The following is an 11516-nucleotide window of genomic DNA, read 5'->3' on the forward strand; positions in this document are numbered from 1 at the left end:
GAGCGGAAACCAGCCTGCATCATAAAGGCAGCCAGCTCACTCCTTACCCAGCTCCTGTGAGACAAAAATTCCTCCCACACAGCCTGACATGTTCTAATCCATTCTGTGCCCCCTACCAAGTCCCCCTCTGCAGATCCTGTCTGCTTATGATGCAGGAACTGGCGAAGTAAGAGCAGCAAGACCATCACTTCCCGCACTGACACCCAGTATGACCACGGTCTTTTGCCTATAACCTCTTTGCAATGGAATCATCCAAATAAACAAGAGCAATTATTTCCCAATAGTAACAAAGCAGAGGGTAAAATCTGACTCAGTGCTTCTTCATCTGGGAAGAAATCAAGGCCATAATTCAAGTCCCTGGGCACCTGTCAGGGCTCTGTGATGGCATCTAGTCCTTGGAAGTCTTAATGTCTTTGTGTGGGCAACTATCTAACTCCCAGGTTGAGAGCAGCTCAGAGAAGGGACCAGGCCTCCTTCTTCTTTGTGTCCCCGATCCCAGGACAATAGGAGGCACATAGTGACCATGCAACACATGTCTGTCCTTTGCGGTCCCGCTGGGCCACAGACTAACTGAACTACCTTGGGCACATTCCTCAACCTCTCTGGGCTTTGGCTTTCTCATCAGAACAAAGAGTAAACTGGTGGAAAGCAAAGGTTTAAGAAGAGTTCAGAAAAAAGTATAGATGAGCCATCCATCTATGACAACTGCTGCACTATCTCACAGCCCCAGAGGGCTGGCTGGTGCATTGGACAGGCCTCAAGTGGCAATTGTCACATTTGGGGCACACATTGTCCTACGATGAAAAGACCATAGGGCCTCACTGGTGTGATTCTCAGAGCGAAGTAAGGCCAGCTCCCGGGGAAGAAACCCTCCCGTGTGGCTGCCTGGTTCTCTGCTGCCTCCCACCTCCAGTATGGCTTTAACTGCACTTCCAAGTGGACCCTTTCATCTTGCTAACGACCTTGGGAGTCAGCGTGTCCCCGGTGCGCTTCATGGGAGAGGACCGGCAATAATCATCGAGGGGATGGTGGAAACGATGAAGCTGGGCCGGGAAGGAGCAGCAGGACTCTATCAGCCATGGCTTCAAAGTGGAAGGCGGAAGCGCTGCCTTCCACGTGCGTCCCTTAGCATTCTACACAAAGAACGAGGACCCATCTTGGATGCAGAACTGACGCAGGCAGGAATCCTAAGAAGCTGCAAGATGAGCCAACGCAGTAGAAATGATACAGAATGCCCTTCCTTTGTTCCCTGTTTAATTCCACCGGAGCAAAACCTCATGGAAAGAGGAGGCGTGTATGAGGCCGGCTTCGCATGGTCACTGAGCGTGGGGACTTTTGGGACCTGAAGGCTCTGGGTCAGGCACTGTCACATCAGTCGGCTGGTCCCTGCATTGGCTGATCCATGTCGTGGTCACCTCCTTCCTAACTCCTAAACTACCACTGAGATGTTCTTCCCTTCTCCTCCCCTTCTCTTCATGATTACGGCTCACAGCACTTGGCCTTCTCTGCATGGTGAACACTCATAAGGAAAGCTTGTCATGTGACGCATCTCTCATTCTACACGCTTCCCCACAGGATTTCTTGGCAAAGCAGACAGCGTTGTTGGGGGGCCGAGGATATTGATCCAATCCTGCTGTGATTAACCCAGCGCCTACATGGCCCCGGCTGTGGAACAGGAGGTTGTGTGGAATAATCAGGCCAAGGAGGGTGACACGCAGAGGACATTAGATTCAGGAGACCCATGTTGAGCTGTAGTTGCACGACCAGACGATTCCATAACCATTCTCAGTCTCAGGTTGCTGCCTGGGGAAAGAGCCCCAAACCTGTCACCTTTGCCATGTGATGTGAAATCAAGTGAAATCGTGTGGTTGAGAGTGAGGGGAATGACAGCAGAACCCTCTCCCAATGCTTGTTCAATTAGTGCTTTCTCAAATTAAACACAAAAATTAATGATTTCAGGGGCGTCCGGTTCTCCTGTTGATATTGGCTGAGGTGGGAGGGGATGAGGGGCAGTCAGGAGTGGACCTCTTTGATGGGAGCTTCTCTAACTTTGACAGTGAGTGCCTCGTAGATGTGTGCACTGCACTCCAGTGGTGCTTTCCAGCACGGGACTTGGGATAATTTTACAAAATTTTGCTCATTTGCTAATAAATATGATCAATCAGAATGGTCCCAAACTGAATGTGAGCCAGTGGGCGCCATGTCCGGAAATGATGTCAGACACATATAATTCATCCCTCATGCCTAGGTCAGTGCCAGACACATGGGAGCCACTCAGGGCATATTTATTTGATAAATGAAGGGCTGATGAGTGACTGAATGGTTTCTGGTGGTTGCTCCAATCCTTTCAATTTGATTAAACATATCCTGGTTCATTTTGCCAAGTCACGAGAGAAGCTTTAGCCACACACCAACAGAACCCACTCATTACTTTAAACGCCTTTCAGAGAAAGAAGGTGCTTCACACTAGACCACCCAGCTGGTCCAATTGTGCCAGAAGCTGCTTGGGTTTAAAGTGTTCAGATTTGCTAAGGAAACTCACACACAGCTCATATATAATTTCCTAATCGTAACTGATTGAAACATAAGGAAGACGAACCTAGCATTCAAATTCAGTAATCAGCCTGGAAATTGATTAAAATCAGTAGAAATCAAACCAATCAATGCTTCTTTCTTATCATTGATGTTTCTATCTCTTTTATTATTCACCCAGTTTCTATTCTTTTATTATTCTTTATTCCCCATTGGCTCCACTCCCTCACCCCCACCCGAGGCCTTCACTGCACTATTGTCTGTGTCCATGGATTATGCATATATGCAGGCCCATTCTTTTCTTATTCTATAATTTCTGATAGGTCAGTTATTAGAAAACTTACATTTTTTTAATGATGAAAAGTAAAAGACCCACATACCTTAATATTGTACCGATAAACCTGTGGTTTGCATAACTTACTAGTAGGTCTAACCTGGTTTTAGTTTTCTGTGTCTAACACTTGCTTAACTATTTATTTGAACTCAATAAGCGTGGGTTGAACAATTACCATGTGCCTAGCCTCAGGTTGGGTGCTTTGGTGGGGGGCGGGGCGGGGAGGAGACACTGCGATCCTTTTATTGGCTCAGGAAAACAAGAACATTCATCATCAACTCAAGTATTTAACAGCATGCGAGAGGCACAGTTCAGATGACATATTGGTTATGAGCATAAAGGGACCGGAATTTATTCAGTAACCACACATAACTGGCAACACTGCTCTAAGCGGAACCTTCTTGCTCATTCCAAACAGATGCCAAAGCATTTATTGAGCGGAAGGATTGCCTAACAGTAGCTATTTAGTGTGATAATGGCGTTTGATAGTTTGGACACAAACACCATTGTCACACTCCACAGCTCTGCTAAGGAGCGTCTGCGGCTGTGACGGTGTTAACTTCACCCGCACATCCGTCCACCCTGGCCACCGATCGCCAGGCACCTCGCCAGCTTCGCGCAGTAACCTGAGCGGAGAAAAGAGGGGTCAAGGATGGGGAGCATCTCGAACACCGGGAAGAGGTGAAGACTCACGGATGTCAGGCTTATGTGTTCAAGCTGATAAAGGGATCCACATCCTTTTGTTCTATTACCGCCCCCAGAGCCTCCCGCCAACATGAATAAAGACTCCCCATGGAAATGGGTGAGAAATCTGTGTGCATCCGTTTCCTAAAAGGGCTAAGAGAGAAAGAATCCCCAGAGGGCAGAGATTTTAGCAAATGAATACTTAGTGGGTCGCCATTATAATCCGTAATCATGTGACTGAGTCCTCCCCAACTCTCACCTCACCACGTATCTCAACCCGTCATCAGTAAATGTGGCACATTCTGCAGTCTAAGAAGATTACCATTATTTTGCCTGGGGATATGGCTTTTAGAGGGGCCGTAGCCTACTCTCGCTAGTGTTTATTGGATGCAGAGACATCCTGATTTTAAATCTTATTCACCACAGTTGTTTTCCACCATCGTCGTGGGTGAGGGATGAGGGAAGGGAATGAGGAAAATGGAGAGCGAGGGAGGAACTATTCAATTTTTCATGAAAAATAGTCATTTTCTTGCAAATGGGAGCCTCCAATGAATAAATCCCTCTGGTTTCCTGGGTTTCCTGTTAAAAATGGTTTCTAACTGATATATGCACTCCTGCCCACAATGGAGAATGAGAGGAAATAAAGCATTTCACCCAATATTTTATTTTCTCCCAAATGCTGGAAAAGGAGGGAGAAGGGGGCCAGTTTATTTTTATCCCAGGAGAACCGAGTGTTAACATTTGATCAGAGCCTCGATTGGGCCCAAAACTGGCCCATTCTCTTTTTCTTTTTTAAATTTATCTTTATTGTTGGAAATATCACAGATGTCCCCCTTTATTCCCCATTGGCCCCTCCACTCCCTCACCCCCACCCCAGGCCTTCATTGCACTAATGTCTGTGTCCATGGGTTATGCATATATGCAGGCCCATTCTTTTACTTTTATTATTATTATTATTATTATTATTTCAGAGAGGAAAGGAGAGGGAGAGAGATAAGAGAGAAGCATTGATTGGCTGCCTTCTGTATGCCCCTTACTGGGGATTGAGCCTGCAATCCTGACATATGCCCTTCAGAATAAAACCCAGGACCCTTCAGTACGCAGGCCCAACACTCTATCCACTGAGCAAAACCAGCTAGGGCTGCAGGCTCATTCCTAACAATGGAAAGTGAACCCTCTGCGTTTTTCAGTAAAAATGGTTATTCACACGCAGACCATAAACCACCCTTTTCAACCCAGACTATGCACTTATAGCACACTACGAAAGTCACTCAGCTCCCAGGACTGGAGGATCGGAGCCTTTATTTATTTATTATTTATTTTTTTGCTTTTCAGTTTTATGGCGATTTCATTGATATAAAACATTATATTTGTTTCAGAGGTACGACCCAGCCTCTTTTCTTTCCTTTCTGACAGTGTCGATTTGCTTTTCTTCCTATTAAGTGGCTGACTTCCTTTGGCTTCTGTCTGGGCCCTGACTTGCCTTTACGGGGTGCAGCCATTGGCAGGGCCGCGGGTTAGTGCCACCTGGCCCACCGTTAGACCTTCTCTCTGCAGGTGGAATGCTTTACCTGGCACTTTTGTCACGACTGACACCAAATAGAACTCTAGAGTTCCAGCTGGCTCCCAACACCACCAACCCTTAGATGGCCCCTGGGGTGCAGTCAGGGTGCACATACTTGTGTGGTTAACTGTCTCTGGTTCTTGCCTCCCTTACTGCTCCTTCTAACAAGTTGGCCAAGCTCCTCTGCGTTGTCTTTGACTGAGGGCCCTAGAACAGAACCCCTAATTCCTGGCCACTCACGGGACATTGTTGACCATGACCTTAGGCTTCAGAAATCTCTTTGTTCATTTGGGAAAAGTCCATGGGAGGTGGACGATTTGCGAGTTAAAATGGTCCTGGTAGGACATGCTTGGAGAGCCCTGTAAGGGGTAAGGGCTTGGGCCATTTCACTTACAGTGCCCCATAGCAGCATCCGGCCCCTCCGCTTCCCCCGGTGAGCTCTGTGTGCTCTGGCTTTCAATAATCTGCAAGAGACAGAAACCGGGAGGAAGAGTAAACAGGGAAGAAGAGAGGAAGTTAATGTGTTACAGGTAGAACTTACCAACTCGTCCTCAAATAAACCTCGATTTCTTTGGTCTAAGAAAAATATCTCAAGGAAAAAGTCCTTGAATTTGGAGAAAAATTATTTTTTCCTACAAATTTATAGAAAGATTTATCTATAAGATTGTCCACGGAGGCATTGTTTATAATAGTAAAAATTGCAAACAACCTACATGTCCAGTGATAGAAGGTTAATGTATTTATGATACACCCTAGTCATTTAAGTCGATGTTTTAAAAAAAAAAAGGCTGTTGACTTGGAAAGAGATTCAAGATATGTTATTGAGTGAAGAGGTACTTTACAAAATAATATACACAGCATGAGCCCCTTTTCATGAAAAATACATACATGCCAGGGCCAAAACATCAAATAATAACCATGGTTATATCTGAATGGTAGAATTAGGGTTTCCTTTTCCCCTTCCTTTTGTTTCTCGGCATTTAGTAATTTTTACAAGTCATGTAGTACTTTTGGACTGAGAAAAGTAATTAGAATTTAAACAATTTGTAAGCAGGGTGTGTGTGTGTGTGTGTGTGTGTGCATTCCTAATAAAAATTCCTTCTTGCACAGGCTCTTCAGAAATGTTGTGGGTAGAGCTTCCCTATGTCTGTGCTGCTTGTCCACAAGCTTGACAAGCTAGTGCTGTGCTGAGAGATGGGCCTCAGGCTAATTTCCTAGCCAATTATTAGTGAAATACTTTATTATGCAGTACAATAATTTTATGGTGTGATTGATGAATAAACACATTTATTGCATGCCTGTTATGTTCTCAGCCTTGTGCACAAATTTCAAACATAGCTCCAATGGCCATCATATTTTATTACTTTTTTTGATTGTTTCTGCAGGCTAAACTCAGCCAACCTGCAATGTGGTTGAAACAAGCAAGCAGAATGTTTTTGCTTTTTCCAAATGCCATCCAATAATATGTCACTAACAAGAAAATGAGAAGTGGTTAATGCCAGGATCTACTTGGGGATATATATATATAATTCTCATAGTGATTTCTCATTCTGCAGATATAAAAAATAGTTTGATCTAGTATTTTCAAATGTAACAACTTGAATAGTACCAGTTCATAAAAACTAGAAAGTTCATAAGGTGGTTGAGACATAATTATACCTGTTATTTCCTATAAAAAAAAAAAAAGAGGAATTCTTAAGGCAAAGATGTTGGACATTAATCAAGGTGATGGTCCCAATGCCAGCACAGTTTTCTGCAGCTTAGAAAAGGCCTCGAGGGGTCCTGCTAGGTCTCTCCTCTGATCTCAGCCACATCCCGCTCTCCCCATCTCTCCTTGTTTCCTGGGATTTCCTGAGAGAGGTCAGTGCTAGGCACTCCTAAAGGGCTGTTACCACATTTCTGTGCGGTGTTCCGGTGTAACCTTCCCTCCCCTTCCCAACCTGGACCGAATCTCTAGACATTTCTAGTTGTGCTCAATTCCGAATGCAGTTTTCCCATTGAGCCCGTGGGTATAAGAAACTGGCAAGACCGAGTTTGCCCCTTTTTGTATGTCATGGGCTCTTTTTTTTTTTCATTAATGGGGAGAGGGGGGTTCATCACAGGGGAAGCCTTTAAAAGCCTAGCCCTCTAGCAAACACGTTCATCTGTAACTATTTCGCGTGCATCACAGCTTTGTGCAAGATGCCTTCGATTCACAAGTACCAGGAATGTCACAAAACTCCTTATTCTCTCTTAAGTCAGATCCGGGCATGAGCAGCTCGCCTTTGCCTGCATAGTTTGTTTCCCAGGGGCAGAGGACATTCTGGGGCCAACCCCCGAGAGCTGAGAAGTGCGTTGGGGATCATGAAGCGTTGTTACCTTGCAGAAAACCTGATCCGTCAGGACCAAAAAATAAATAAAGTTTTCTTTAAAAGCAAAAGCTAAATGGGGATGCTTTTTCTCAATTCCAAACCCACATTCACTATCATTTCAAATAGATGTGTGAAATGCACCCGTTTGATTCTTTTGGGCTTTGTTAGAGTTTAGAATTTAGATGAAGGCCAAGAGAGTCCCTATCATAAGTCTGAGTCCTGTCACTTGGAAAGTTCATGGACATTTTAAAAAAGAAACCTCCTTGTTAGTAGGGAGCAACACGGCATTTCTTTTCTCATTGACATTGTCCAGAAGGGAAGATCGGATGCTCCTGACCATGCTTATCACCACCGAGGGGTGAGGAGGGGGTCATTGGGCAACTTCTCAGCTGAGTCGGCGTCTCAACAGCCTCTTTGTAAGAGAACTGCTGAGGCTGGGGGCTCCTGGGCACCATTTCCCTGCAGGTGCCCAGCTATTTCCAGCTCTGTGGACGGACCAGCCCGAGGCGGACGCATGAACAGCTCTGATGCTGGCATGTTAGAAGCTGAAGAACAAAACCGTGAGCTTTGCCATGTGTTTGCCCAGAAGCTTGGGCAGAGGAGGGATTCCTGGTCGGATAAACCTCCTAGTTCCAGTCAGACTCCTGGTGGGACCTTCAAGGCCTTGGTGCCATCGTTAAATCAGACCACCATAGAGCAGGGTGCAGCTTCATGACGGCCACGCCAAGGGCAGAAAAAAGCCCACGCCGCCTCTGGGCCCTCGGCTCCTCCCTAGCCTCCTCCTTTCCCTCTGCGGGGTGAGAACACCTAGAAAAACCTTGAGGCTTTCTGAAGAAGCAATAAACATCGCAGACACATTCAAGAATGCTGTGTTTGCCGCTGCACCTTGCTCAGGTGTCGTGTGGGGTCTTTTTAAACACCTGGTCACAGCTCACCCCCACTTTTGAAAATTGGTGAGCCTCCAGAAGAAGAGCCTAACTCACACGGGGAGTTGGAGGGCTCATGGGAAGAGTGGACCTTACCTTTCAGTTGCTCGAGTCCTCAGCCCAGGGCCCCTTCTCTGGTCCAGGCTCCCTGTTCTGCGTGGGGGCGGCCGTGGGCGCGAGCCCTGGGCTTCTGTGGGTTTTAGGCCTTGTCCCTCTCCCTTTATGGGATCCAGGCTTTTAAAGTAAACAGTTCTTTCCCTTTCTGATAAGTCACATTAAATTATTGATTCAGAAGGGGGGAGGGCGCGACCTTAGACCATGAAGTCACCTTTGGTCAAGCACACTAAGCAAGACCGGAAAGCCCAGCATCCCCCCTCCGCGCTGTGGGGGGTGGTGCGGGCAGAGATGGAGGCGACAGGCCCACAGGCAGGTGCACTGGTGAGCACACCATTCCCGCAGGCTCCCAGGCTTAGCCGTGTTTAACTCTTTCCTTCCAGGAAGACTGCAGACGGTGACCTTGTCACCTCCCCAGAATTCTAGACCCAGAAAGTGCCTTGGTCCGATGAGAACATCATCCTTAAAGATCCTTGGCTCGTCCCACTTAAAGCTCTTGACCAATATTTGGAAGCCAATGTCATTCTCCTCTTGCACTCATCACTTCTGACGTGGTTGCGATCCACTTATTTGTTCTCGCCAACAATTATTAAGCTCCTCCTTATCGGCTAAGCTCTGGGGATGCCGCGTGAGCCGGGCGAGCGGAGAGTAAGCTTGGGAGGAAAGGCGGATGCAGACAAAAGCCGTAACAAACAACCCTGAGAGGCTGCCCTGGCCCTAAATGGAGTCTGTTAGCTGCCTTGTTTCTGAGGTCTCTGGTCATTTATTTTCCTCCTCGGGCCACTTTGTGATTTTGCTATCTGAAGCGTTGAAAGGAATCTGTCTGCTATATGACAATCTAAAGCGAGGGCTGGTTACCCTGGGCAAAGCTCACGATGGTCTGAGGAGGTGGGCAGCCGTCACCAGCAGGTATTGTTTGTCGTTGTGCCCTATGCTGGCTTAGTTATATTTCTTTTCAGTTGAAAGTGGAAAGCAAAATATGTCGGCTTTTTCTGTTTCCTTCCTGAGACCTGCTGGCTGGTCTTAAGCAATGAGCCCACACGGTTGCTGCTGCTATGTGGTCTCTCAATGCCTGTGGGAGACCCCTTTGCGGGTCGCCTCCGACCTCCGGAGAGGTCATCCTGACAACTCGCTTCTAGAAGAGAGCAGGGGATGCTCGGACTCAGAGGTTGAGCATCGACTTATGAACCAGGAGGTCACAGTTTGATTCCCAGTCAGGGCACATGTCCGGGTTGCAGGCTCGATCCCCCATGTGGGGGACCTGCAGGAGGCAGCCAATCACTGATTTTCTCTCATTAATGGTGTTTCTATGTCTCTCTCCCTCTCCTTTCCTCTCTGAAATCAATTTTAAAAAAGGAAGAAAGGAAAAAGAAAAGAGCAGGGGCTTCTGTGAGGACTGAGGGATTAGCTGTGGCCTCCCAAAGATGGGACAGTCACATGGCAACAGCCCAGATGTTCATGGTGAAATGGGAAAAACATACTGAGAAACCACCACGTCCTGCTCACTCCAACTTTGTTCAAAGAATATGGTGTCAACATGATTTTTTTAAAGGTCATGTTACTGGCACTGCCTGGAGTGCCTTCCTGTGTACTTCTTAAGTTGCTTCTTGGTGACTTCAGAGTTACTTTTGGTTTTTCTCCTTTAAAGTGAACTAGATTCCTGAGACACCCCCCAACCCCCTCGCCCCCCTACCATGTAGCTAGTTTTTCCAAGGGCAGGACAAGCACTTCCCTCCACCCCGACCCAGGCCCCGCCACTTGGACATCCGGGTCACTCTCATCACTCCTCTCAGTCTGTGACAGTTGATACATTTTTGAAGAGACAGTTTTCCCTTTTGGAAAACCGCAATGAAGACAAATGTTCAACTTTTAGATGATTTCCTTTAAATTCCCAGCCATGGTACTTGCCAGGATTCTGGATTTCAGAGAAAGGCTCCATCTTGTCCTGTTTATAATCCTTAACAAACTTTCTCCTGCCAACCCTCACTTTAGCTGTCTTTAAAATGATCTTTCTTGTATTTTTTATTTTTAATCATAAGGGGTGCATTCTTTTAAGAAAAGATAGATTTGAATCCTGCAAGGCTGAAGTTCAATTTGGAACAGGTCAGTCCCTAATGTTTGTACTCAGGGACAGGCTGCAAAACTGGGCTTTGAAACAGTGAAAAACAAAATCAGGTAACTTTCCACCCGGTGCAGCTGGAAGCAGGCCCCACCCCCTGGGAGGTGGGTGCCTGACTGTGGTTTTCTCATCTTCCTGCCCGGCTGCAAGCTTTCTGAAATGGAAAAAAAGTGGTCAGTTCCAATGAAAAATGCCCAACTTCTGCCAGGAGGGAGGCGGAAGTTGGGAACTGGGAATCCTGGGTCTCCTTTGAATTCTTTTCCATTCGGATTTTTGCCTTTGGACACACGCTTTATATTTGAGTCTTTTTTTTTTTTTTTTTTTGGTTAATCTCCAACTGAGGATATTTTTTTTTCCATTGACTTATTTTATTTATCTATTTATTTTTAAAATAGATTTTTAATAATTTCAGAGAGATAGAAACGCCAATGATGAGAGAGAATCATTGATTGGCTGCCTCCTGCACACCCCCTACTGGGGATTGAGCCTACAACCTGGGCATGTGCCCTTGACTGGAATCAAACCCACAATTGAACCCCCTTCAGTCCAAGGGACAACTCTCTAACCACTGAGTCAAACAGACTAGGGCTGTATTTCTGAGTCTTTGGGTTCCTCTCTCTGTGCAGCAAAGCAGAGATTGCTTGCTTGCCATTTCCTATGAAACTTCAGGTGAAACAGAGGATGGATGTGTTCTCATTAATGAATAGAGAAAATCAATGATGTACATAGAAACATTACAAAGGTCACGAGTTGCATGGACTAATTGGTTCTTTATTGGACTGGTAAAGGAAGAGACCAAACGATTCGAATTTAGCACATGAGGGAGGAGCCTAGCACAGGGGGCTGGAGGGATTCTGAACCGCCCCAGCTTTGATCAGCTATCAAGGGAATA

The 11516-nt window shown here is 46.3% G+C and overlaps 1 long non-coding RNA gene across 1 annotated transcript; it reads right to left on the reverse strand.

The window, feature by feature from the left end:
• Nucleotides 1-2778: 2778 nt before the first annotated feature.
• On the reverse strand, nucleotides 2779-8953 carry LOC102754995. Its single transcript, XR_435710.2, has 3 exons — nucleotides 8488-8953; nucleotides 5509-5578; nucleotides 2779-3492 (listed from the first exon to the last, which is right to left on the reverse strand). It is a non-coding gene; the product is annotated as an uncharacterized LOC102754995 (long non-coding RNA).
• Between the last annotated feature and the right edge of the window lie 2563 nt (nucleotides 8954-11516).

The sequence above is a fragment of the Myotis davidii genome, unplaced genomic scaffold (assembly GCF_000327345.1).
Source record: "Myotis davidii unplaced genomic scaffold, ASM32734v1 scaffold38, whole genome shotgun sequence".
Classification (NCBI taxonomy): domain Eukaryota; kingdom Metazoa; phylum Chordata; class Mammalia; order Chiroptera; family Vespertilionidae; genus Myotis; species Myotis davidii.